Here is a 27,470-nt window from a genome sequence, read left to right as displayed (position 1 = left end):
TGGAGGTTGGTGGCTGCTGCCAGCTGCTGGAGCCACGTGCCCCAAGGCTGCAGGGGGATGCTGGCACTGGGCTCTGCACCTGCCAGTGCCTGATCCTAATGGCCACCGATTCAGCAAGAAGCCTGACCTGCCTCTTGTGCTCCCCAACCGACATGAGGCAGTGAGATGGGACAGATTCAGAGCCTCCTGGGTTTTCCTGAGCGTTTCCTCATCCATCCAAAGGAAGTTCCTTGGTGTGAACGGGGGCTGAAGGCAGCGCTGCCAGGAACTGCATAGGGGAAAGTGAGAGATGAAAAATCCTTGTGCACAACTTTAGGTACGGCACAGGCTGTGCCTTTATCAGGGGGCCTGTGGGGGTCTCATCCAAATGGGAGCCGCAGCCTCCAGGGGAGGACGTGGAGAGCTCAGTGATGCTGAGCTGAAGTTTGAACACTTGAAGAGAAGTGGATGTGTGAGCGCTGTCTATAGGTGAGGATAAAAAAAAAAGGAAAGAAAAGGGAGGATTAAATGGCAATGTTACCTTTACTCTTGTCAAATACCTAAGTAGAAACATTGGTTAATGCCCTTAAAAAAGGCCCATTACCACAGGGCACAGAGTCAAAGAGCCTGGCTGCCCTAATACTCAGTTATCTCGTTCCTGGATAATGGAATGACCCCTCGCCTGCCCGAGCTGTACTACGATATAATAGCATGAGCCGTGTGAATAAAGAGGTTATTTTTGGAATCCAATTGAAACAGTGCTGGAGCTTGTGTGACAGGGGAAGGATTGAACAAGATGCAATGCTCTACGGGAAGGGGGAAAAAATTGAATTTTGGGGAAAGTGCTGCCTGCAGTGAACTGGGCAGGGGCAGCCAGCAGGGATCAGGGCTGGGACAGTGCCTGCCCCACAGCTGCAGCCTCAGTGCTCGGCCTTTGCACACGCACAAAGTTAAGAGACACAGTGCGATGCTAATTCTGGGTGCGCAGCATCCAATACGTAGGACTGCAATTCATCAAAGAGGGAGAGACAAGGAGCACGAGAGATTCAGCGTGAACGTAGAGATGAAAATGAATATTAATTTACAAAGCAGCACAAAGACAATGGGATTCAAGGAGATTGATATCACAAACTCCCCTTATTCAATCAGATTACGGTCCCATCTTCCCCAAACACCAATTGCTAATCTAGATTCGAAAGACAAATCCTCCTGCAGAAGGGCTTTGCCTTTATCTTGTTCGTCTGGTGCTTCTGCTTAAGACGTTACTCCAGTTTTGGGGGGGAGCTGGGGAGGAAGAAACCTTATGCAGCGTTTAACCGCATCGCTGCTGAAGCACCGGGAGGAGAGAGCTCTGACTGCGAGCCCCTCCTGCAGCCTGCCCATCAAAGGCGAGGCACCAACGGGATCCACGCGAGGCTCAGCATCTCCCAGCAGCGCGCATAGCCCTGCCGACGATCACATCGACCTCACTCCGGCAGCGGTAGCGATCAATATATTTTTTCCTCTCTTATTGTTTCTTACAAGCACTTAGATACGTTTGTCCTATAAAAATGGTAAGCTGTCCAGGGCTTCATTTGCGTTCGGGGACCTGGGGGTCCCCAGCAGTTTGAGCCCGTGATTATTAGCACCGCCGCCGGTATCAGCGCTGTCACCGTGCCGTGACACCACATCTGGCAACCTTGGTCAGGCAGCAGCTCGTTTTCTCATGTCACTGCTTCTTCCACATCCCGTTAATCACGGAAGAGTGTCTCTCAGCTTGCCATGTGCAAGGGCAGGGCTGGCAAAGAATCCCTCGGTGGCAGCTTTTGTGATAGCCAGTGCCACCCCGCGCTGTGACATCACCCCATGCTATGACGTCATACCATGCTGTGACATCACCCCAAGCTGTGACACTGCCCTGAGCGTTCTGCAGGCACGTGGCTCGTCTGCTGCATGCCGACTAACACATGCCTAATTGAAAGATGAGCAAAACTTGAAAAGAGATGGTAATTACCAGTGGGGTTTAAATGCAGTTTGTGTTTTACTACTTAAAAGCAATTTAATAAAAAAAGAAAAAAAAGCAAAATTGCATTAATTTGTGTTACGATCCGTTATTAAAACCACTTTGTGGTTAAACTCACAAGTGGAGATGATGATCCCGATAAGGTAAGCACAAGGCAGGAGCTGAGAGCTCTCAGAATCAGGACCCGCCAGCGCCTTCTGCTTCTCTAAGACACCAGAAAATACGGGTTGTTGCTGCTTAACTTCCAGGTTGCAAATGGGATGTGATAAAGAAGTGAAATTTTTAAGATGATAATTTATCTATGCCTGTCTAGTAATTATGTATTTTATTTGTGTAGCACGTGCGGTACAATAAATGTTACAGATTCAAAGCGGTGTTATTTGTACTTTACATGTCAAGTGTTTCTGACATATACATGCATTTCAAGTGGAATTATTTTTTTTTTCTATTCGATGCAAATGGCTCTGTATTCCACTGTGGTTGAGTAAACTGTGTATTCTCTCCCTGTCAATGATCTCCTTGGAAATAGATGTCAGCCAATCAGTCAGTTAAAAAAAAAACAAACCACCACACGCCCAACAAAAACCCAGCGACCAAACAAACCAGCCTCTCCAATTTACTGCCGCTCCGCTCCGTGCAGAGACAAAGGAACAGAGCCCCATGGCAGCAGGCAGCTGATGCACATTATGAGGCTGGAATGGGACAGCCCAGAGGGCTCTGCTCAGGTTTGCTCTGATTCCGTCCACCTCTTCTACCCGTGGGGCTCCTCCTGCATGAGGCTTTGGAGTGAAGGAGAGAAGAAAAGGAACTTTTTGGTCATTAAAGCTTGAGACTTTGGGAGGCATCAAGCTGTTGGTTCATCGCGGCGCAGTCGGACTCGAGGACCTCTGAGGGTCCCTATTGACTCAAACCATCCTGTGGTTGTATGACAGCAGATGCTTTCTGCAGCGATGGAGATGACAAAAAGAATACCAACCTGATTGCACGTCAAACTGAATTTTGGGATCAAAATAAAAAAGTGTCAGCCCTCCTTCCCTCCCAGCCCAGAACCAAGAGCCATTCACCCACATATGGCAGCAGTGCTGTGGCATGGGCAAGCAGCATCAGCCCTGTGCTGCAGGGCCGGGAGCGGTGGGCACCTGTGGGCAGCACACAAAGACCTCCTTCATCAGCCAGGGCTCCCCATGCCCACCCTACAATGTCCCCTTCCTTCCCCACCAACCCGCCAGCATTAGGGGCTGCAATTAAAATGCGCAGCTCATTCCGCCATGAAAACACAAGGAAAGGGCACAGGCAAAAAAACATGAATACCCAAACGATCCGACTGCACCAAGGTTTAAATAGCTTGCTCACTGCGATCCCCCTTTGAAGCTGATCAGAATCACGTCCTTTGCTATTAAGGTGATTTTTATCAGCTTTCGCTGCGCTTCCCTTTTCAAGCGCTCATTTGAGCCGGAGCCGGGAAGGAGCGCTCACACTCCACGCTTTGCTTTCTATTGTTGTTCTTATTTTACTACACAGGGGAGAAGTAATCTTTTTTTTCTCCCCTTGGCCTAGAGCTATTGTACATATGCAAATGTGGCAATGGCAGCCAGCTATTTATAGCTCGAGTTCTTGCTACACTTATCACAACCACTGCAGACTTTTAAAAGCAGAACCCACACACACAGTATTTTTTCCCCAGGATATAAATTTCCCATCCCAATGCAGCCTGGCCCGTCGCATGCAACATTGATTGTCTGTTATATTACATTTATTAAGGAGTGATAACTTGTAATAATTGGATGTTAAATTAAAGAACTCTTTCCTAGTTATTGCCGTCTCAATTATAATTGTCATTTGCTGGCAGTTATGATGATATATGAGGGTTGTATTTTACTCAGCCGACCATGACCCGGTGAGTAATATTCCCTCAGCTATAGGGGCACTGATGCGCTCGCTGGCTCTTAATGCAGTAGCTCAGTAGCTGATTGGAATATTAAGTTTCTGTGAGAGTAGGAGACGCAGAAATCCACATGGATATACATTACTGCACAGCTGAGAGGCCCCTCCGGCTATTTCTTTTTCTCCTCACTGGTACATGTCCAACTCGTTTCAGCTTTGTTTTATGGTTATAGGAATCAGGTTTATATGGTGAGTTATAAAGTAATAAAACACGGGGAAAAGGGTGTTTGTGGTTTCGTTTAAGAATAACCAGTTATAATTAACCTTTGTACCAAAATGTCAATATATGTAAGGGCATTCAAACAGCGGTGATAGCAGCTCGCCTCGCATCCAGCCATCACAAGGAGCTTTCTGCCTGGTTAGTGATTTTGAAGACGCTGGGAGAAACGCAGCCAAGCTGGTCTGGAGTGATGGGAGATGAGGAGTGTGGGGGGTCAGGATCAGTGCTTCCATCCCTTCATCCTTTCCCAGCCCTCCATGCCATCCCGCAGGGAGCAGAGGCTGCCCCACGTCTATACACAGCGCTGGGTTGATGGTGGGCAGCGTGTTGTGACCGGGTCATGGCGCACCACTCTGCCCTGTGCCCCTCGCCCAGCCCTTCACCCGGCCTCAGAGCATTCCCCTCTTTTAGGAACTAATTGTCCTTCCGATGGCTCCAGGGTATTTGCATTGCCAAGCGATGCGTCGCCCTTAATCACAACAACAACAGCAACATTTTATATGAGCAGGAAGAGATTTGAACAGTCATTAGGCATCTGAAATCGTGGTGCATATTAATGGGCAAATAACATGTCTGAGCAAGGAAAAAATGTCTCTCTTGTAAATTACATTTTTAAAACTTGATTCAAGCTAAACGCTGTGCCATAAATCTGTTAATTTTGGCAAGAGCTTGGAATGAGCAGGGGCGACTCAAGACTTTCTTCAAACAGCTTTTCAGAAACTGCCCACCCACTGCAGAGAAAGATTCAGCACAAGAGGGAGGGAGGGACAAAGTGATTTCTTCCTGAGCGCTGCTCAGCTTCTCTTTCGTTCCTACACTCTGCTTTAGGATAGGGGCCCCTTTCTGTAAAAGAGCGGGGGGAAAAAAAGATCGCAGACACTTAGGACAGAAAAAAACAAGGGGGGAAAAACCTTTGTTTTCAAAGGAAACATCTTCACAAAGCTGTGGTTGAGGGCTGCTCTCAGGTTAGCTGCCCCAGAGAACCTGCCTTTGTGCAGGGGTGTTGTGACACTGGACACGTGTTGTGGCCAAGGGCTGTGTTTTCTCCTTTTTCCAGAGCTGGACTCATGGTTGATAACTGAAGAGGTGAAAAAAATGCCTGGAAACAGAAAAGCACCCCCCCCCAAATCTACAAAATATGCTACTCCTGCTACAAACTTGCAAATAGGCACATATGTGATAAGTAAATGATCTAAGATCCATGTATTTGCATGCATTCATTTGAGGCTGGATCGCTGCCAAATGCCGAGCTATGAAGCATGCCACTGCTCCTCAACGGGGGGATGCTGCGCCACAAAGGACTGGAGGTGGGCAGGGAGCCCCTACCATGCTGGTGGAGAGCCCTGCCATCCCAATGAAGAATCCCCACCAAACTGATGGAGAGCCTCCATCATCCCAATGGAGAGTCCCACCATTCCAATGGGGAGCCTCCTCCATCCTAATGGAGAGCCCTGCCATCCCAGTGAAGAGTCCCCACCATATTGCGAGGAAGCTTCCATCATCCCAGTGTGGAGAGTCCCCTGAATCCCAATGGGAAGCCTCCATCATCCCAGTGGGGAACCTCCATCACCCCAATGGGGAATCAGCCATTCTAATGTAGAGCCCCAGCTGTCTTGAAGGACTGTCCCAGTCATCCCAGTAGAGAACCCCCATCATCCCAATGGAGAGTCCCACCAGCACAAATACTTGGCTTCACGTGGGGGCTGTGAGAGCTGCTCGGGGCAGCCGAGGTTTCCTTGGGAGGCAGCTGGGAACTCACTGCCCATTGCAGGTCACCTCTGAAAGCAGTTTCTACAAACCTCTCTTTGTTTATTTGCTTATAAACAGAAAATCTCCTTGTTTTGGAGTATGCTTGTAGCAGAAAGGCTAAGTCAAGGCCTGAAGCAGTGATTGAGCACCTGGTGAGAAGGCAGGGCCAGCCCAGGGGAACTCAGGTGCATCCAATGTACCTGAGTGATTGAAAGGGATGGAGCCAGGATCCACTCCTTCCCAGACCTCATTTAAGGGTTGGCAGCGGAGGTAAGGGGGGCTTGCTGGAGGTTTCTGTGTACCTGTGGCCTTCTGAAGGTAAGCAGATTCTTTCCTTTGTTTTTGTGCTCATGGCTGTTGCATTTAAGCCAAGTCTTCACTTGCTGCAGCCTGGGACTTTGCTGCTCTGCTGTTGTTGCATTACGTTGTTTTTTGTTTGGAATCCACCTGTGTATGTGTAAGATGATTTTCTGGAAATACAGGAGGATGTTGATAACAGGGAACAAGTTCATAATGAAATCAGCAGCAAAGGTGGCCTGTCTCTGTCTTGCCAATGAACTACATTCACATGTGCTTGTAGTGTGATGCACTACAAGCACCGTTACTCCTGAGCAGTGGTGTGTGTTCATGGAGGAGACAGGGGATCGGAGGAAGGCACAGTAAGGAAGTCTCATACCTGGATTGATCCCTTTGAATTGAAATTGCAAGAGGAGGGGGGAGGCAGCATACACTCCTCAATCCAGCAAGCACCTGCTGCTCCACGTGGCTGGGAGCTGCACCTCCCCATACTGCTCCTTTTACCTCTGGCACAGCTTTTTCAGGCAAGGCTGTTCCAAGTTCAATGCCAGTGTTTGCTGTGTCGAGCTATGAGGTGTGCTTCTTTTAATACCGTATTTTAATAGGTTAACTTATTTACTATGATTATGTCCCTACTTATGCGGGGTGGAAGCAGCTGCTTTTGTTAACCATTTATTACCTGGGGAGCTATTTTCAACATGTTCCACTTGATTATTTTCCAGCACTGCAATTTGGTAGTTGCTCAGGGGCTGGAAGGATTGCTCCTTGCAGAGGTGACCTCCCTGCAGTTAGACTGCATGTCAGTGTTTGAGGAATATACTTGAGCTGATGGGTAGGTTGTGTGCATCTCCTGACCTCAATCGTTTTCACACTGTGAGAACTGCTGGGAAGTGGTTTGACATAAAGTGTTTATAATCTCCATCAGAAGGAACTGAAATTATAATGGGGCCATCCTAGCATAGAGGAGACAGCCACCAGCCTCTCTGCAACTGTGGCCTTAAGCTCATCTCTGATTTGAGCATTATAATTAGTAAAGAAACAAGCTGTAATTAAATTAGGAGCTGGAAAGGCACAGCCTCAGCAAAGCGCAATGGCTGCAGCCACCACCTGACCGAGGGAACAGTTGGGCACAGCTGGGACAACTGATGGGACCCTCAGTTCAGATAAGACATGGGGGCTTGGGGAACTGAGCCCCATGGGGATGGGAATGGGGTGGTGGTGGTGCCTGGGGGCTGCGCTCTGCCTGCACGGTGTGGTGGAGATGCTCTGGCCGTGCAGATTTATTTCCTGGCTTTTAGCCAGCCTAGCAATGAAAATACTCCAGAGGGTGAAAGGCTCATAGTCAAGAGCTCTTCACCTCTTCCCTGAAAGGACCTCTCATCCTCATTCATTCAAGGTTTATTACCACTCCACTGCCTGAGAATAACTGTTTGTAAAGATGGAGCTTAGGAAAAACAAGCCGTTCAGGTGCCAAAGTGCCTGGGCCTGCTGGCTTAGGATTCAGTGTGATCAGTATGGGACTCTTCCTCCTCCTTCTGGTCCGGTCTGCAGGCATTTAAATTCTGAGCAGTGGCTGTGGCATCTGCTGGTGGTTGGCTACCAGAGCGCCCTTAATGCTGCACCATGCTGAGTGCCACTGGCAGAGCACCAAAGTCTCCATGCTCAGGTTAGTGTCCCTATTCCCAGGGGCAGCTCCTGGTCCCCATCCTGTGGCCCAAGCCCCTGTCCAACTCCTCAGCCTCTGCCCCGTGCACCATCTCTCCTCCCCGGGTGAAGATGGGGCAGACGCAGTCATTTCTGTGGCTTTGGTGTGCTGCACACAAAGCACTGTGCAAAATTGCTCTCTCCTCTGCTTGTGCAAATGGGCACTCACCAACCGTTAGGGGAACGGTACCTGAGGTGCACTGGGCAAGGGATGTGGCGTAGGGAGTGGGAAAGGGACCTGGGGGTTGCTGCTGCTCTCACTGCTGCTCAGCCCAGGCCCTGCCTGCTTCAAAAAGCACCTTCCTATTTCCCATCTAAGCTGTTTCTGCAGTGCTCAGCTTCTTCCTGCTTTCTCCTCCGGATGGGTCCCAGTGCCGGCAGCAGCTCCATCCCAGCGCCAGCAGCCTGTGCGCACCGAAACAGGCAGCTAGAAAGTAAACAGTGTCTGAAACCTATTCTCATTAGGCTAATTTACGAATAAATTACCATATTCAATGGCCTTATTTTTACTGCTCGTTAACAGGCCCATGATAGGATGATAATTATGGGATTTTAAGTGGCTAATGGCAGCTGGGGCGTCAAAAGCAGTTTTTACGAATCTGTTTATGGCAGGGAAGGTGACAGGAGGTGGGACACTGAGATGCTGGAATCGCATGTCGGAGGGGGGGGAGCTTTAATTGTTGAGTATTTATTAGAGAGGAGGGAAGACTGTAATTTAAAAATGAAACTCTGAAAAACAAAAAGGGAATTAATTAGTCTCCGGGCGCTCAGTGGCTAGTGCTTAAGGAGGACCTGCAGGGTTTGCACCCGGTGCTGGCCGTCCCTTGGCCACATCATCGCCAGCTCGGTGCCAAGCAATGCGTGCACCCATCCCAGCAGCACTACGGGCAGCGAGCTGCTGGGAAGAGCGAGAGAGCACCCTGGGGTCTCCACCTGTCCCTCCCTGAGCCCGTCGGCGCCGCTTCCCCACGCTCAGCCCGTCGGCTCATCACCTCCCATCTCCGCCAATTCATCTCGATCCTTCAGTTTAGTATGCAGCGCTCGGAAAACAAACACGTACCAGACTGACAGTGGGAATAAATATCGCGGAGATGTTGATTAGCATTTGATCCCAGCTGGGCCTCTGGAAGCTGCAGCACTGGAATGCCTTGGCAGTTTTTTAATGCTGAATAATTTGATTAGATCAGTGGCTGAGCCTGCTGCTCGCGGTGAGATAAACCCTCTGCCCGCTCCCCCCGCGCGCACCTCTCCCTTCCTGCCTTGCTTGCTTTCTTTTATGGGGCCTTAAATACGTCGTTTAATCAACTCTACAATTTCAATTTAGCACAGTTGTTGACTCGCATGGATGATAAGGTTCTGAAGACCCCACAGATTGCTGGCTGCTTAAACAGTGCCATTTTCCACGGCCTCCTGGCTTTTGCTGCCAAGCTGCAGCCAAGCCCAGCCTCCGTCCAGGCTGCCAGCGCTCGCAGAAGGAGCTGTTTACTTAGCTGGAGCTGTCAGTCAGCCATGCAGATACTTCCAGCCTCTCTGCTGTGTAATTACAGGCAGGGACGCGTCCCCTCCGCACGATGACATGATAGGAACCAATGGTTCGTTTTCAAAAACACCATAATATTATTTTTGTTGTTGTTGTTCTGTTGAGGCACGGAAAGCAGGAGGACACGGGGAGGGAAAACGGCAATTACGGAAGACCTCAGTGCTCCTAATTAAATGATTGATTTCTGAGATTCTCCTCTCCCGCCCTCGAGTGGGGCGCAGACTCCTTCAGCATCTGGAATGCTTCTGCTTCTCATCCCATTCCAGCAGCACCGTAGGCACTGCCTTTCCAACCCAAGCATGACCAGTGCAGTGAGCGGCCAGAAAGAGAGCAGGAACAGCACAGCACCGACTGTTCCACTCGTCTGTGTGTTTCCAGCAGTCCCTGCTGATGGCTATTTGCAAACCATACCCTGAGTGTTCTCTTATCGATGCAACATCATTTAAAAGCCAGGCTTACCCACATCGCTACGGCTCTGCCAGGACTTTCCTCTCCTGAAGTCAAAAGAGGGAAAATTGCAAGTTACGAAAACATTTTTTGATCCGAAAGGAATTATTTTATCTCAAAAAGCAGAACTGCATATTTTCAGTGGCTGACCTAATCCAAGATAAATGAACACGCAGACATTCCTTCTGTTTACTTCCACTTATTAGCATTCAGCAGAGGGTGTGAGGGTGATAGCATCTGACAACCACCATCTCCAACTTTCTCTCTTTAGTTTGGTCGCTTGTAGTTCTGAAGTGCAATAAACAAAACAGGGTCCACAGGGTCTGCTCCCAGGCAGCCACACCTGGAGCTGTGCTGCACACCTGCAGGATGGCTCTGAGCCCTAGAGGAGAGGCAGCCAGCACAGGGGAGGCTTTCTGCAAGCAGAAGGGAAGGATGTAGCACACAAATGCCTAACTGCCTTGTTGCAAGAAGCAGCTTTCCTCTCCTCAGGAGGAAGGGGGTTTGCACAGTATCAAATAATCAGAGCAGTGAACAACAATGCTTCATTGAATGCTCTATTAACCTCCAGAGATTTATGGCTGGAGAGCTTTCAGAGACGGAAATGTTGTCTATGAGTGGATGTCTGATGGATATTTCTGCCGCTAATTTTCTGAACCTGTGCAAATTGTCACTTTCAGAATACCCAGTGTTCAACATCCCCATGAAGACTGCTCACCATTCTGCTGGGCCCCATCCTGCTTGCTGCCTGTGAGCCCTCACCTGGAGAACTGCATCTGGGTGTGAAGTCCTCAGCACAGAAGAGACGTGGAACTGTTGTGTGTCCAGAGGAGAGCCACAGGGATGATCCACAGAATGGAACGCCTCTCCTATGAGGGCAGGCTGAGAGCTGGGGCTGTGCAGCGTGGAGAGGAGCAGGCTCCAGGGAGAGCTGAGAGTGACTCTTCAGTAAGTAAAAGGGCTTTAGGAAGGAAAGGACAGACCATTTAGAATGATCTGTGTGATAGGACAAGGGGAAATAGTTTCAAATTAAAAGAGGGGAGATTTAGATTGGATATAAGGAAGAAGTTTTTATGCTAAGGGTAGTGAAGCACTGCACAGGGTGCCCAGAGAGGTGGTGGTGCCCCATCCCTGCAGACAGCCACGGTCAGGGGATGGGGCTGTGAGCACTGATGGAGCTGTGGGTGTCCCTGTGCACTGCAGGCAGTGCGAACAGACAGTCCCTGTGCTCCTCCTGTGCACTTTCCTTCAGTCATCTCTGTGGTGGGGTGGGTCAGGCTAACACAGGGTGCAGATATCAGAGACTGCAGCATCCGGCACCCTTCCTTGGGTGCTGTGCTTTCCCCATAACTCCCAATGCTTGATTTGCTTTGAGGCTGGAGGTGGAGCTGGTGTTTTCAGGACAGTGGCTGTGTTACCCTTCAGGAAAACCTGGTGGCTCACTGCTCACCTCCTCAACCTTTGGTAGCAAGAGAATGTAAGATGAGAGGATACATAACACTGATAGAAGATGACCTATACCACAATAGAGCTCTTGGGTAAGTGTTGTCTGTTTGTAGCTCAGGTTGGATATTAGGAAGAATGTCTTCCCAGACATGCAGTCAGGCACTGGCACAGGCTGCCCAGGGGGTGGTGGGGTCACCGTCCCTGGGGATGTTTAAGGAAAGTCTGGCTGTAGCACTCTGGGACATGGCTAGTGGGCAGTATTGGTGGTAGTTGGATGGTTGGACTGGGTGATCTTCGAGGTCTTTTCCAACCTGGACAGTTCTGTGAATCATCATACCTGTTCCAGCAGTTTAGCTTTCCTACAAGGTTTTCTAACCCCACTTGGGTGTGAGGCCTTCCCAAAGCCAAGGCGCATAGATGCGGGTGGATACAGCTGTTGTGGCACTGCTGGCCAAGTGATGCCATGGACACGGGTATCAGAGCCCAGAGCTGGGTGTCACCATCAGAGGACAGCTGGGGACAGCCCGGTGCTCCTCACACCCCCAGGGCCTCTCACAGCCCATCATGCCATGCTCACCTTTCCTTCCTCTGCCCCTCTGCATGACATCAGGAGCGGGATTTGTTTCTTCAAACTTTTGAAATTGTAACATCTGCTTGTTTTGGTAAATTTGACAGGGACTCTCTTTTGTCTCTTATTTTATATATATATATATTTTAACAGAAATTCTATGAAAAGTGTTTTAAAAAGTGCTAACTGACAAGCCTACACAGGCTGCCTCCACTCAGGGAGCACTCTGCACAGTTGTTAACTTGTTAGACAGGAGCTAGATTACAATCATAAATAAATGATTTGCTGTCTCCTTACATTCAGACATGTAGCTTTTAAAGTGTAGCTGTCATCCCTGAATCAGATTTAGTCAAATGCTGTGTAACTGCAAAATTATCCTATCCTTACCTTTTTTTTTATTCTCCATATAATGGACAGTTAAATTGGATTTTCAAATTTGAAGTGCATATGTTTTTCAAATCCCCACAGGGTTGCCATTTTTTCATTTCTAAAGCAACTCGCTAATGTTTATCATTACCACGCAGAAATATTACAATTCTTAAGGGGCACCTTATAAAATCAGTACAGGAGAAATATGCTTTATCGTCTCAAAATGAAACCAATTTCTCAGCTGATTTGCAATTTATTTACATGTTAGCATTTGATTTTCTGCTGATTTATAGCCCCACATGCCTGTGTCTTAGCTGCTTTCTAAATAAACACAATCAGGCTGGGAAAGCTCATATGAAATGAAGGAGCTTTGTTCTAGCTTTGCTCTATTAGCAAGTTAAATCTTCTACCGATAGCACATGGCCTATAGTGCAAGGAGAAGTCACGCATGGCACTTCATAAGGATCGAGTGCTGGTGTGCAATAAATAACCAACAGATGTGGGGAACCTAGGCGGAGAACCAGCACAAAAAGTGGTAACCCAATTAGTGTTAATTCCTCTTAACTTCCAGAGTTAGCCACACCTGATGAGAACTCCACTGCTGCGGACATTCTATTTTATGGAGCTATTGAAGAGATTCCTTCCAGCACAGCTTTACAACAAGCATGGAAGGGAGGAAATTCTGCACCCCACGTGCTCATGGCTGTGTAGGGAATGGACGGCACTGCTGGTTATTGTTGCAGGATAAGTTTTTTTTTTTTAATGGTGAGTAAATTATTCATCGGCATGTAAAATAATACCCTCAGCCTTAACTAACGTGGTAGTAAAAATAACCTCTGGCAAAGAGCTCCTACTTTCAAGGTTTGGTTCATTAATAAACAATACGCGAGCAAGGAGGCACAGTGCATCCTGGAAGGCCCAGCGATGTGATGCGGAGGGGTGGGGGCTGAGCGTGATGCGTGCATCCGTCGGGGGGAAACACACCTTTCCCAGCGTGTAAGGCGTGTGTGCAAATGCCATGGATAATTAATGCAATAGTTACTTCAGCAGCATCAAAAGCCACGCTGTTTAATTCAGCATCCTACGAGTGCCGGGTGACAGCGGAGAGGAGCGTTATTCGTGGCAATGAGTGACAGAGGGCATCAAGCATTCTTCTGCAATGCTCTTGCATCTCTCTCCGATGGCACACGGGGTGTGTTGGAGCTGCATTCATTACAGGGTTCTGCCAGCCCTTGGCTCTCGTAGGGCTCTGTGTGTGCCTCAGTGACTGCAACCAGGGTGGGAAAGGGCCCCTGCCCATCCCATCCCTCTGCTGGCGCTGTGCTCCCACACTGCTCCCTTACCCATGGAGCTGCAGAGTGGCATTCCTTTGTTTTTTTTTCCTGTTGACATTGATCATAATTGTTAGCCCATCGATTGACACACAGCCTCCTCAGCGGAGCAACGAGGGACGCTCCGTGCCAAGCGGTTCGCTCTCCTCCGGCTTAGTTGCGCATCCCCTTACAGTCAGACCGCGGCCGCATCCAGTGGGAGGAAAACAAAGGTCTGCGATTGAGCGCCAGGATGCGCGGAAGCAGCAGAACATAAGGCTTGCAGGCTCACCACGGCCTGTCAGTACCGCGGATGTGACAGCAATAATGATGCCGTCAGCAAAGCCAGGCCCGTCTGTGCCGCCAGCGCAGCGTGGAAGCATGGGAAGGAAAAGGGATGGTATTGAATGCAAAGGGCTGGGCAGCGCAAGCCACCGGGAGCAGGGCAGGAATCTCTTTTACCCTTAGAATTTGGATTTTGGAGCTAAGGGAAAAGATAGCTTACCTGCTTTGGGCTGGTTGAAAGCCAGTATGGCTCCACTGAGGTCAGGGGGACAGACAGAACAGGCTGTCTGGAGAGTTTGTGGATGCCCCATCCCTGGAGGTGTCTGAGGCCATGGATTGGGACCTGGGCAGCATGAGCTCAACTCCCTGTGGCAGGGGCTTGAGAATGGGTGATCTCTAAGGTCCCTCCAAAATAAGCCATTCTATCATCCCTGCTGGGTAAACCAGGGTGACCCATGCCAATGGGGAGTTTTCCCCACCTGTCTCAGGAGCTTGGAAAGCGTTACCTGGAGCTGGCTGTGCACAGGAGCAGCATTACAGAACGCAAACGCCTCCTCCTGACAATCACAGCTCTTCCGAATTCTTTCCTGTGAATATTCATCCATGCTGGGTATCTCATTCAGCAAGGGAGGCTGAGTATTGTGTGGGTGCTTAGGTGGAAATATGGGCGCATGGCAGCAAAGATGCTTGTGTAGTTGATGTGAAATTTCCCCGGTGTGTTTCTCCCAGCACATACACAAGCTTTGTGGGGTAAAAAAATATTATCTGGGGACGCATTCATTTTGGACCTAGAACAATGCATAATGCTTGTGATAGAAAATGGCCACCCAGCCAGCAGCTTGAGGACATCAAGGAAGATATGTGATGAACAAAAATCCTCCTGTAAACTTCTGTTGGAATAAGAGTTAAATAGGGGACTATTTACAGCATCTTGTGTCAATCAAATGCAGTAACTCGTGCAAATGTGGGGCCAGATAATGTGGCACATCAGTTTGGGCAAGGATAAATCAGAATGTGCTTATAAAGACCCTAAATAAAAATGTTTTGCTTTGGATGCACTTCTGTAGCACATAACTACATATGGAGTGTTATATCCCACAGGATCCTATTTGGAAGCAGGGAAAGGGAATGCAGTATTTCTAGGGAAGAAGAAGGGAATTGAAATTTAAATGTCCCCCAAGAGAAAGTGACTTCACAGGAGCCATCCTCCTGGAGCAGAGGAGGCTGAGGAGCCCCTCCTGGGGGCTGGGCAGCAGCTACCTGCAGGCAGTTCTCAGTGCCTTTCCTGCCTTCTCCCACCCTCATTCCCTCAGCAGGGTCTCTGAGCCTCCTGCCCTACTGCATGCTGCCCTGCGGGGCCGCTGCCTGCAACGCTGCACTGCCACTTTCCTTCCTTGGAGGGAATCAGGGCAGAGAAACAGGGTCTTCAGTGACGTAAGTGCTGCAGATCTCAGGAATAACCTAGGCTCTTTCATAGCTTTTCTAAACATTACATTCCCTCGTGGATGATCCCTGTGGTTGTTTTCCTTGTGAGATGCCCAATGTTGACATTTTCAGCTCCGTGGTGGGCTGTGTGCTGAGAGACCTGCTCCGATCGATCCTACGGCTTCACTGCGATGTGGCAGATTGCTCTGAGGGATCCGTGTCAGATATTTTAGGGAAGTGACTGCTAACATTGCCACGAATGCAGTTTCTCTTTGCATCGCACAAATCCCGCCCCGCACGGAATGAGCGAGGCAGTGCCAGAGATCTGCGGGGCTGCTGCACGCGGCGATGGAGCGGAGGCAGGAGGAGCCCAAGGATCTGCAGGGCAGCAGCCTCCACTGCCCAGAGCTTTGAACAGCGCTGGTGAGCACTGCATCGTCAGACCGTGCAGCCAGAGCACGGTGCAGGTGGCACTGGTAATGCACGGCACTGCACTTTGCTGCTGTTGCAGTGGAGTTTCTGCAGTCAGTTTGCCCCGGCTGCACTGAGCATGGGCACCACCTCCCCCAGCACTGCCAACCCCGGGCAGCACAGCCCTCTGCTTCTTCAGGAGCAACCCTGGAGACTGTTTAATAGATTCCAGCATAAGAGCTCCATTCCCATCAGTTCACCAGCTCGTTAATTCATTAATAATTTAACCCTACTAGGTGGAAGTCCTCTGGTCTATCCTCTTGGACACCCCCATCCCCAGAGGGATGCGCTGGGTGCTGGGCTGCAGACTTGGTCAGCAGAGCCAATTGCAGCGAGCCTGGTGTCTCTAAACCATGCTCACTTCAGTTGTGTTTTGTAGAAAGGGAGGAAAAAGCCCTAAATATTTTCCCTGGGATAAGCCCCCATGTTAGAGCCACGTCCCCTTCGTGCTGTTGCACATGGGCTGATATTTAAGGCAGGGGCTGACTGTATAACCCGGTGCCTGTGGGATTAAAAAAAATAAAAACCATATAGTCTCCATGGAAATGGAGGCCATATCTTTTGAAAACTGTATCAGAGCTCTCTATCCTCTCCCCTTTATCATTGTATTTTAACCTACCAGCTGCATATTTAAGAGCAGAGCTTGCAAGATGATCTTACCCTTTTTTATTATTTTCCCTCATGTGTTAAGGGAGGGAATACTGACAGGGACAAGTGACAGCTCGCTAATTATTCCCTTACTGCCACTGCTGTTCTTGTTTTGGACGTGTTGCTCATTTTCCTCTGCTCTTCGCACTGAATAATGCATGGGTCCCTATCAGTATTCATGCGGTACCTTCGGGAACTGCCAGCCTAACTAGCTGATAACTGATTCAGTTTGTAACCGGTGCCTTTGGGAGTTGCAAGGAAAAGTAGCCAAGAACAAATTTAACACTTCTTTCTCATTGCTTTAGAACATCAAGGAGAGGTACAGGAGGACCGCGCATGAAATACATTTGTTGCCTGAAGCTGTTGGAAGTACATAACTAAAGCGAGCGAGTTTAACCCGGCGCGGCGCAGCACGGGAGGTCAGCGGGCTATCCAGATGGGAGCACCCGGGGGGAGAGGGCGAGGAATCGGCTCTGTCGGAGCAGTTGTGCTCAGCAGATGCCCTCTCTAGGTTTCGCAGGGAGGTGCCAAGAAAAGCCACCCCGGAGCCATCTGTACTTTGCAGTCAGAAATAGTGCAAGCCTGGTGCGCACGGCGGTGCGGCTCAGTGCCATCAGTTGCTATCGTGGTGCTATGAGCACATCGGAGCAGTGACCGTGCTGCAGCCGGGAGCAAGACAGGACCACGCTGCTCAGCACCCGGCGCATCACCAAGGATGACCCCAGCACCTGCGAAGCAGAGGCCGGCCCAGTACAGCAAGGTCTGTGCTCAGGGCAAGCGAGCCTCGGGAGCACCCCTCATCCCATATGGAGAACGTGGATGGGTAGAAGCAATCTCCTCTCTTCCTCCATTATATCCAACCGTGAGCAGGAAGAAAGGGAGAGCAAAGTCGGGCACTTTCATGCGCGCTGCATTTGTTAAAGGTGAATAGATATTCCATGTATGACTTGAAACACACGTTGCCCTGACCCGCCGGCAGGGAGGCCTGGACCGGTGCTGCTGAGAGTGGCTATTCCCTCTGCACATGGATGAAAAACTGCACGGAGCGGTCACTGAATATTCTTGCCTGAGCTTTCATCTGACATGTGTCAGATGGTGTGACCTCAGCCACCCTGAACGGCATGACCTTAGCCACCATAGTCACAGCTTCATTCCTCTCCAAGTATATCTATAGATACATACATATATTTAAACTAATGCCATAGAGGAAGATAGGCGCTGGGTTTTGGGTTGCATCAAAGCTGTCAGACGTGTCTGTTAAAGGAGCTGAATGCAGACAGGGAGATGACCTTGCAAGTGTCTGTCGTGCCTCGTGCGATGGACAGAGCTTCAAGCACGGAAGTTTAAAAGGTCCTTCTTAGAGCTTGCACCAGGAATTATTTCACCAGTTCAATCAACATGAACTTTGTTGAGAATGTTTAAAAGTTCCTCTAACCCGTGAAGACCATCCAGCCAAATGCTGGACAGGAGATGAGGTTTTCTTCACAAAGGATGCCAGGAGCCACAAGCACAGGTTGAGCTGGAAGGCTGCTGAGCTCGTGGGGAGATGGGGGTGCAGGCAGAAGGGGCAGGAGGGGCTGTGCAGCTCAAGACACTCAGGATTCAAAGGTGTTGGGGTTTGGTAACTCTCCACTGTTCCCATCAGAGGCTTTTCTGCACGGTTGTACACACATCCTAGCAGCTGGCCACATTGGGAAGTACACAAATCCTTGGGAAATCTTCAGTACTCAATGGTGGGGATCTGCCCCATCAGCCCTTCCAGAGGTGTGCAGACAAGGTGTTTGTTGACAGCTAACAACCCGAGGGGAAAAATGAGATGAACCTCTCTCCTTCCAACTTGTGCAGAAGTTGACAGCAGTTCGTGTTCAGTCTGCTGAAACCCAAGGCTAATAGGACAACATTAACGTCGCCTTTTAAAAGGGAGGAAGAGAGCAGAGTCATGCTGGGGAAGTTTGGCTCCAGCTGCAGCGCGCATCGTTAGCGGGGCAGTGTCACTCGTGCTCCTCTTGCAGGAAACAATTCTCCCCAGCCACAGTCACAGCCTTGGAAATACATTCACCAGTGTGTGTGGTGCCGCTGGGGAGCTCGGGAGACAAGGCGAAAAGCCTCGAGATACTGCATGTCAGTCTATCTCTCACCGTAATTATCTTTATTGATTGGAGAATCATTTACATTTCCATATCTCTGAGTTACCTGTTAGCGCGACTGTTTAGATGTGTTCGTGGATCAGATTTCAAGAGATTTAGTCCCAGGGAAAGGATGTCTTGTTAGGTGTGAACTGCATGCAGGTCTCAGAAGAGAAGGGATGGGGCTTTGTGGCAAGAAATGACGCCAGAACGCTGTCACTGGAGGGAGAAGAGAGGAAGCGGCCGTGTCAGCAAAGCCATTTTTCACAGCATCCCCAATGCCCAGCAATGCCCCATGCGGACTTCCTCTATTTGGAAGAGCTCAATATTTACTCAAAATAAAATCAAGAGCAGAAAGACATAAGGACACGGAGCCACCAAACCAGAAATTCTTCCTTCCTGTAGGCTTGCAGCGTGTCCGGCGGGGATAGCTCCTGCTGCAGACAGAAATACCAGCTCAACTCAAGCTTGGGAGCAGCTGAGAATGGCTCCTCCAGGCGCGCTCTCCCCTGACCCTTGCTTCCTTCTGCCGATGGGAATCCTGCTTCTTTCCTGCATGGCTACCCCAGCCTGCTGGTGGGGACATGGAGTGGCTATGGGAAGGGAGAGCAGAGCAGGACCAGCTCTGGGCGCAGACACACGGGCTGCTGGCTGCTGGACACCCCCAACCCCAGCTGCTGTCTCCCCCAGGTTGGCCTCGTGCTGCTGCCTGCTCAGCCTCACTGAGCCCAGACGCAGAATCCGAGCTTTAAAATGGATGTTTTTCACATTAAAGAGCTACACAAACATTTTATTTCCCATTTGTGGCCCTTTTGCAAACAGCGTAGAATCCGCTCTTTCCTGCAGAAGATTTGTGTCCGAGGGAGCTCCCAGGCTAACATAAAGCTGCCCGTACTTCCAAGAGGCCTCTCTGGTAAGCTCTTATTTCTTGGATTCCTTCCCAAAATGAGGCAGTATCACTTATGGGAAGCGGCAAACAGAAGTGATATGAAGCACTGAGAAAGCCTTCCAGTTTCAGCAGAGGCACAAGTGTCATCTCTCTGCAGAAATATCAGTTATACTTCCTGTACAGCTAATGAGATAGCAGTTGGCAAACATTAGCAGGTAAACAGTCAGACACGGCACAGCACACCGTTTGGGTTTCTTGAATTAAATTTTCCCATTATTTAAGTGTCCCTGAGCTCTGCATCCGCTGGCATGCTCAGATAAAGAGCCACCAATGATGAGCCGTGCAATGCACAAAGGAGCCCCTTCCTCCTCGGGTCCTGCCCAGACTGGGGCTCCTCCCATGGGCTGCGTGCATTGCTGCTCAGCCCCATGTAGCCTTGGTGCTTGGTTTTGGGGCTCAGGAGGGCAGCAGAAGAGCCCCACTGTGAGGTCCCAGTGCTGGGGCAGCCCATGTGAGAAAGCAGCTTCGCCCTAAACATGGCAATCTCACATCATAAGGGCTTTCTTTGCTCATTTTCACTGCTCTGCTCTTTTTCTTTTTCTTTTTTTTTTTTTTTTTAGAGAATAAGAGAGTAAATCTGATTCAGAGTTATTATTAATCCCATATGCAGCTTATGAGGAGAGGAAAAAGCAGTAATTAAATGCAGTCATAAGTTAAAAGAATTGAACGCGTGCTTCTTGCTTGCCCAATATCTGGCGAGTGCCATGTGTTTACTCAGTCATCTGCTGAACCAGAGCCTTTCAAAGCTGCCATGTGCCGCCTGTGCTCCCCAGGGAGAGCACCCCACTCCCCACAGGTGACCTCTGGGGCACGGATACAGTGGGGTTCCGTGGGACACCCTAACTTCTCAAGATCACTGCATGCAATGGATGGATGTTGCATGGATGGGGCTCTGGGCAGCCTGAGCTGATGGGGAGCACCCAGCCTGCAGCAGGGGCGTGGATGACCTTTAAGTTCTCCTTCAACCAAAGCTGTGCTCTGAACTTAGAGGCCCAAATCCCTCCCCACGAAGCCTCTCCCACAGCCCTGTGGGATCCATGCCCTTACCCTTATAAACACTTCACCTGTGAAGAGCTGGACAGGAGGAGGTCCCACACACTCTAAAAGCCAGCTGCCATAGAAGGTTGAGGTAACTCTCCTAGGTCAAAGTAAAGGGCAAAAGAAGTTAAATGTGCTTTAGCTTAGGCTTTTCCTGAAAGAGATTTCCTCATCCTGTGAGATTCCAGTGTGCAGTTCTGTTAAGAGGGGATGGTACAGAGCTTTACCCAGAGAAGAAGAAAGTTTTTGCTCGTTATCCATTGGAGCTCCTTTCCTGCAGCCATCCTCTGAGAGCATTTGGGGACTACCTTTCTTGACAGAGGCTATGGGAGCCGTTTGGAAAGAAGGCTGAGGTTAACAGGAAGATGTGGGCACAGCCATCCGTGTGGGGCCAGGTGCGGTGCTCCCCTCTGCCCACAGCTCTGGTGGCTCTGCGTTCCCACCCAGCCCTCCTTCCCCGCTCTCTTGTTATTCCCTCCATCCAGAGGATCATTTTTCAGACAGCCCCAGCGCTTTGCCCTGCAGTCAGACTATTTAGTCTGGTTTTGGTGACCCTGTCTGACTGCTCAAGAATAAGCTCTCAGGTTTCTCTTTTCTCTGCAATCACTACAATTTTTTTTTTTTTAAACAAATACATACCTTTGAGCCTCAGCCTTTCAGAAGGACTTAAGGTGGACCAATTCTCCTTCCTCTGTGCAAAGAGAAACACTCAGAATAGCGCTGGGATTTGCATTCCTTTGCAGTAGTGCTATGTGGAGTGCAAGGTTACCTTCCCTTATTAGTCACTGTGGAGTGGCCATTCAGAACTAGCATTTATAAATATATATATATGTAGGGATACCTATGTTCTGTACACAGGCAGTACTTATCTCCAAGCCTGGCAGCGAAGACATCTCTAGAACTTTCTTTCCCAAAGCGATGCTTTAACTTTTGGTTTGACTAATGTGTGCTGAAAAAGCTCATTGTGCCTTAAACATTAATTCCGAAAGCTTTAAGAAAGAAAAAGAAATCATTCCCATAAGCTCTCCTCTTTGTGCTGCTCAGCCATTGTCCATAGCCCCTATTGAGGGTTCACTTTGTGCGTCTGCATTGTGCGCTCCGTGCGGAGTCAGCAGAAAGCGCTCCTGCTCAGGATGGATGGCGATGGCTGCTCACCAGTTCATTTTGTTTTAATTACTCTACGCGAGTGGAAGCCGCTGATTGCTCATCATGGGCTTTGCGTTTTAGACGCCGTTACTCTTGCTTCTGAACCAAACTGGGTGTAAGTGCCCTTCATCCACCAAGTGGTGGGCAAGGCGTGGGGGTGGGGGTGCGCAGGTCCGTGTTAACAACCTGGAGTGCTTTTGCAGGGGGCTTTGCTGGGAAAAGAAAATAGCAGAAAAGAGACTTGAAGGAATTTGGAGGCGGTTCGGTGAGGCCCAGCCTGCTCCCTTGCCCCTTGCAGAGCTCGTCGCGTGGAGCAGCCTCCAGCTATGACAATAAACACCTCTGCTGCAACCTGCCTCTCATTTGCATATTAGCAGCCTTAATTTTGATGAAATATGCAAATGTATGCAAAATGAAATTCATCTCATAATGACACAAGGCGATTAAACAATTTTTATGCTTAAATATTCTGTTTAATGAAATCAAACAGACCCATGCGTGTGACAAATTTGCCTCAGCATGGAGAAATTAGAGGATATCAAAAAACCAACACAGAATTCCAAACGAAGGACGGGCTGCACCAGGCACTGCCGTCACCTCTGCAGTGTGAGTGTGGTCAGTGGCCAAATGAAATGGAGATTTTGTTGGTCAGAACTGGTAAGATGCATTAGTGGTGAGGCTCTTTGCTTCACAGCCTCCAAAGAAATCCCATTCTCTGGCTGTCTTTTATTTATGTTCCCAGTGTTACACCTGCAGCTGCTGCTGGAGGTTGTGTGTGGATGGGGCACCTCAAACTGCCCGGCATGGAAGGAGTTGGCCATGAGATTGCACCATCACCCCACCGACCTCTCCATCTTCCCGAGTGCAGAAAGTGGGAAGAGGCTATTTTCCTGTGCAGCTGTTGGGGAATGTGTTTATTTCCATCAGCACGGATTGCACCCCATCTTCCTCACTGCTTCCCTCCTCCTCCAATGAAGGCTTTGTCCCAGGTCCCTCCCGTGCCGGCAGCGCTGGTGCTGCTGTGGCCCCGAGGATGCTGCAGGGCAGTGCAGGAGCTGCTATCTCTGCAGGCTGCATGGAGCCAGCAACACGGTGCAGGGCAGGGGGAGCAGCACGCGAGGCCATTATCTCCCAGCATTTCATTTCAGTTTTACTCTACATCCATCAAGCCCGTGGATTTCTAAGGCACATAAAAGGTGACAGTGATGTTAGCCATGGGGAAGTAACCTACTTTTCGAGGAGAAGGAACTAGTTAGGGATTATTTCCAGCTTGGTGGCCCGCTCCTCCTCCTCTCCCTTTGCAGCACATTGGGCCAAAAGCAGCTGTTCCTCCTGTGCAGGTCGGGGCCCGGTGCTGGGAAATGCAACCCCCAGCCCAGTGCAGTGCTGGCTGTGGCTCTGATGGCTGTGCTGACCTCGGCTGTGACGTGTGGGCTGATACCGCTGATGGCTTGTCCAGATGTCACCGCGTTCCCTTCGGTTCTGATACGGTAAAACCAAGGTAATTTAATATTAGTCCCATGCACACTCCTGCGTATTTTTTTGGTTTTATTACATGTAACTTTTGAAAAGACAGCGCTGCTGATGATTTTCCCATGTTCCAATTAACGTCGTTTTGCTGAATAATAGGTGAATCCGTAACAGATCTCACTGCTTTCTAGACCCAGAGGTGCTCAAGAGCTCTTAGGTCACCTCATGAGTTTGCACCCTAAGATGTGTTTTATAAATACCCAGTCTGTGTTTTTATTTGTGCTTTTGTTTTGTTTTTCACACGGCTAGGACGTACAACAAAATTTCCTCTACTTCCCTCGGGTATCTGACAAAACCTGCCAGGAGAAATAAAATTGAGCAGCGCTTCACCTATGCTCAGGTTCAGTTCTTTATGCTGCAGCAGGGGATGCATGCAGCACTATCCCTGCCCCTCTGCCTGTGCCCAGAGGAGCTGGCATGGTGCGTGGTGGCTCATGGATGTCTCTAAGCGCTTGTGGTGCCCTGGAGGAGCCCAGATGGGTGCTCGGTGCCCAGCTTTGCTGCAGTCACTGACAGAGCAGCTGCATTTCCATGGCCTGAAGTGATACCGCCGCTGGAAACAATCTTTGCTTTCATCCTTCACTGCAGACTCATCCCAGATCTCTTTCGCTTCTTCCCCTGTAACCGCATCCAGATTTTGATATTTCCTCCCTTACATCTCAGCCATGTCAGCTGCACTGGTCCCAGCTATGTTTCTCTTGGTCACATTCTGCATTTTCCTAATTCTTCCAAGTCCCACTTCTGTTGGTGTTGGTGTATTTGCAACTTATCCCAGCTGGGTCTCCTCTGTAACATTACCCATAAGGTGTTCATTCTTCCCCTAAGTCCCAGTGGTGCTCAGGAGCAACCCTTGCCCTGGTGCCCACCAGCGTCCACCCTTCCCTCCCCAGAATGCAGCTCCCAGGGCTGCTGGTGCCTGCAAGCAAAGGGGAGGGGGTGTGCAGCCCCCAGGGCTCCTGCATCTGGAAATGCAATTGCTGCCTCCCGGCTCGCAGCCTCACCTTCAGCACCGCCCTCTGGTTCTGGCCTCATCCTCCCCTGAGCAGCGTGTCCCCGACTTCCCCTCCTGTCATGGGGTAATGGATGATTCTAGGGAGTAGCTGACTCCAGCTGCCTGGTTTTGCTCTGTGAGCTCATTCCTATAGTCTGAACCTGTGGAGGCAATGTGTGTTGCTGTCGAAATGGCCCTGATATGATGTGTGCCCCAATGGACCAAGGGCATCCCAGGGAGTGACCTTGCTGTGCCAAGCCGTGCTGTATCGAGCCAAGCCACACCACGCTGTGCTGTGCCATGCCTTGCTGTGCTGAGCCACATGGAGCCATGCCACGCCGTGTTACACTGTGCCGTGCTATGCCATGCAGAGCTGTGCAGAGCTGACCGAGCCTGGTTAAGGACTGGAAGGAGCTGCAGGGGGATTTTTGGCACATTCCTCCCTGAGCTGTGAGACCCCAACACTGAGCTCTGGGTGATCCCCCGCAGCCCCAGCAAGGGGAGGGCGTGCGCTGCCCCTGCCCCATCCCCACGCCCCAGTGGCCCCGTGTGAGGCTCCTTCCCCGCCTGCCAAAGATTACACAGCACTCGGGGCCTCGAGCTGCAGCGCCGGAGCGCGGACCCCTGCCAGGCCTCATAGCACAGCCATGATGTAAGAGCAGAAAGTCAGCAGAACCCCCACTGCTCGCTGTGCGGGAGCGTTAACCCTTGCAGAAGGGGGGTGGAGGGGACCTGGGGCACCCCCATGGCCATGTTGCACCGAGGGCTCCCCGCTTGTAGCGCCCGGCTGGCAGCTCTCGGGGCTGACCCTGTGCTCAGCCCATCCACGGCGCGTAAATCACTGCGAGGCAACAGGTCACCGGCTGGGAAGTCCTCGCGGTATCCGAGAAAGTTGATGAACTTTCACAGCATAAAATGAATGTGACATTTCCTCACTGTGATAAATGCTCATCAGAAATGACTCGATCCAAACAACCTTGTGCTACAAAGCCATTGGGCCATGAAAGCCCGGTGACAAAACAATCTCCTTTAAGCGTGGCTGTGCTGGAATCAGGGCTGATTGCAATCGTACGGCTTAATATTGTGACTTTGTTACCTTCCCGTTATTTTGACAATCTGCTGCATATTTGCAGTATTTCACTCCGGATGAGGTGCATACAACTGCTGTATCCATTTCTTTCTGTATTGGTTCAGCCGTGTTCTTTCCTTGCTGCACTTTCCTGCTTTGCCATTTGGGCCAATGGAAAGGGCATGGGGAATGTCCTTTGGGCTCCACCATAGCACCTGAGCGTGGGGCTGGGGGCAGTGGTCCTGTTCCTACACCAGGAGCTTTTCCTTCAGGGACCAGCCAAGCAACGCCTAAATAAATAGGCAAATGCAGTTCCAAGCTCATATCATGTTACAGTAATCAGAGGATAAAATTGTTTTTCTCTGTGACCTTGTTACAACCATTTGCGAAGTCTGTGGAGAAAACTGCGTGTCTAAATCAATCCTCCCCTTAGTGAGCATCACTGGAGCTCTCCCCGAAGCAAATTAAAAGGAGCTGTGAAGGGGCTGGGGCTCAGCGCTGCACGGGGCTGCGGGCACTGCTGCCCGGGGTGGGGCCCGACAGCGCCCGCTAATTGATTTGCTTTTGATACTGTGAGCTGGAGTTTATTGTAAAAACTCCCGGCACGATTGGAGGGCTGCCTGTTATTATCAGTCTAAATAAATACGGGTTAGCAACAAATTTGAACCATCTGCTCGGGATGAAGCTGTCTCTCTGTTAAGGCTTTCCCAGCGCAGTGCCTTGCACCAGTGATGGAGTGTGAGCCCCAGGGCCATGCTCAGCATGCAGGGTGTCTGCGGCCACGGTGCCTGCGAGGCTGCAAAGCCTCAGGTCTGTGTGGATGTTAAAGCAGAAATTGCATGTTCAGCGTCTCCATTTTAAAGTAATGGGCAGACTCTTTCTGCACAAAGACGGCTTACACCAAAGAGCTGAAATCAGAGGGAGAAGCTGCCTGGGAGAGCAGAGGAGCTGCCTGAGCAGTGGGGGAAGGTGCTGGGAGCAGCCACTGAGGCTGTGGATGGGGATGGGATGGGGTGGGATGGTGATGAAGACAGGGATGGGGACAGGGATGGGGATAGGGGTGGGAACGGGTATGGGGGCCGTGCTGGTAGGTGGCTGCCCAGTGCAGTATGGTCTGGCCCCAGGGTTCACTGGCACGCAGGGGTTAAAGGACTGGGCTTGGCGGTGCTGGGAGATAAGATAACCCTGATGGAGGGAGGAGGGTTTTCTCACAGGAACCTTGTGGGAAAAGCAGAACCTCGTGTTGTGGTTCACTAACTGCCCACTAATGATATCCCCAAGGGAGCCGGTCAGGCATCATAAAATCAGGCAATTTGCCCCGGAAATAGGTGAAGAGATGTGAATGTGGCACCCTGCGGGGGCTGACGTCTCACCGGGCAGCTGGCTTGGTGCGGGGGCAGCTTTGGGGTGCTGTGTGTGGGACAGAGGCTCACCACTGGCTGCTGGGAGCCCATCACTGTGCTGCCTTGTCCCCAGCACCATGCATTGCAGAGGCTCACCAGGCTGGTACTGTGCCCCTGAGAGCCTGGAGGGTTTGTGCAGCTGAACCCCAGCAGGATCAGTGCCCATGATTGTGCATCCCCCCACATCCCACCTGTGGCATCGAGACAGGCAGGGCCAGCCAGGAGCCTGAAGCTCAGCTCAGATGAGCACCCATGCTCAGAGGCATTTGATGCTTGTTGGACACGAATGTGGCTGGAAATCTGGGTACATTTCAGCATCAGCGCAGCTCTGAGAAGGACCTCAGGGCTGCTGATGCAACAAGCAGTTTACTTTTGGATGCGTGGAATGGCTGGTGCTGCATCAACACTAATGGAGGTATCAATGGAGACAGTGTGGTGCGTGGACTGTGCTGGGAATTAAGCACTGGAGGATGTGGCAGAGCCAGGATTCACTTTATAGTGGGTTCCCCATGCTGCAGGAATTCAGAACAACGTGGCCACCCTTATCACTTCTCCTGCACATCCGAGACAGGCCAGAGCCTGTCAGCCAGTCACGGTGCTTCCTCCTGCATCCGGGCTCTGCTCCCACTCCTCACCCAGCACAATCCCATCTCCCCGCTGCTGGACAGCGGCCAAACGCGATCGGTTCTCTGAAAGACTTGCTAAATACGTTCAGCAAAAGAATTTAATTAGCCTCTTTCTCTTCCACGTGAAGCTTTAAGAGGAAAAAAAAAAAAAAAAAAAAAGAAGAGGAAGAAAAGAAAAAAAGCTCCCC

At 50.3% G+C, this 27,470-nt stretch overlaps 1 long non-coding RNA gene across 1 annotated transcript; it reads left to right on the top strand.

Moving 5' to 3' along the window:
• Positions 1-6,168: 6,168 nt before the first annotated feature.
• LOC121106895 lies at positions 6,169-8,623 on the top strand. The gene is made up of 3 exons (XR_005840161.2): positions 6,169-6,212; positions 6,914-7,023; positions 7,743-8,623. It is a non-coding gene; the product is annotated as an uncharacterized LOC121106895 (long non-coding RNA).
• Positions 8,624-27,470: the final 18,847 nt, after the last annotated feature.

Source organism: Gallus gallus, chromosome 15 (genome assembly GCF_016699485.2).
Source record: "Gallus gallus isolate bGalGal1 chromosome 15, bGalGal1.mat.broiler.GRCg7b, whole genome shotgun sequence".
Lineage (NCBI taxonomy): Eukaryota > Metazoa > Chordata > Aves > Galliformes > Phasianidae > Gallus > Gallus gallus.
The sequence above is the reverse complement of the archived record's forward strand: the minus strand, read 5'-3'. Positions and strand labels throughout refer to the sequence as shown.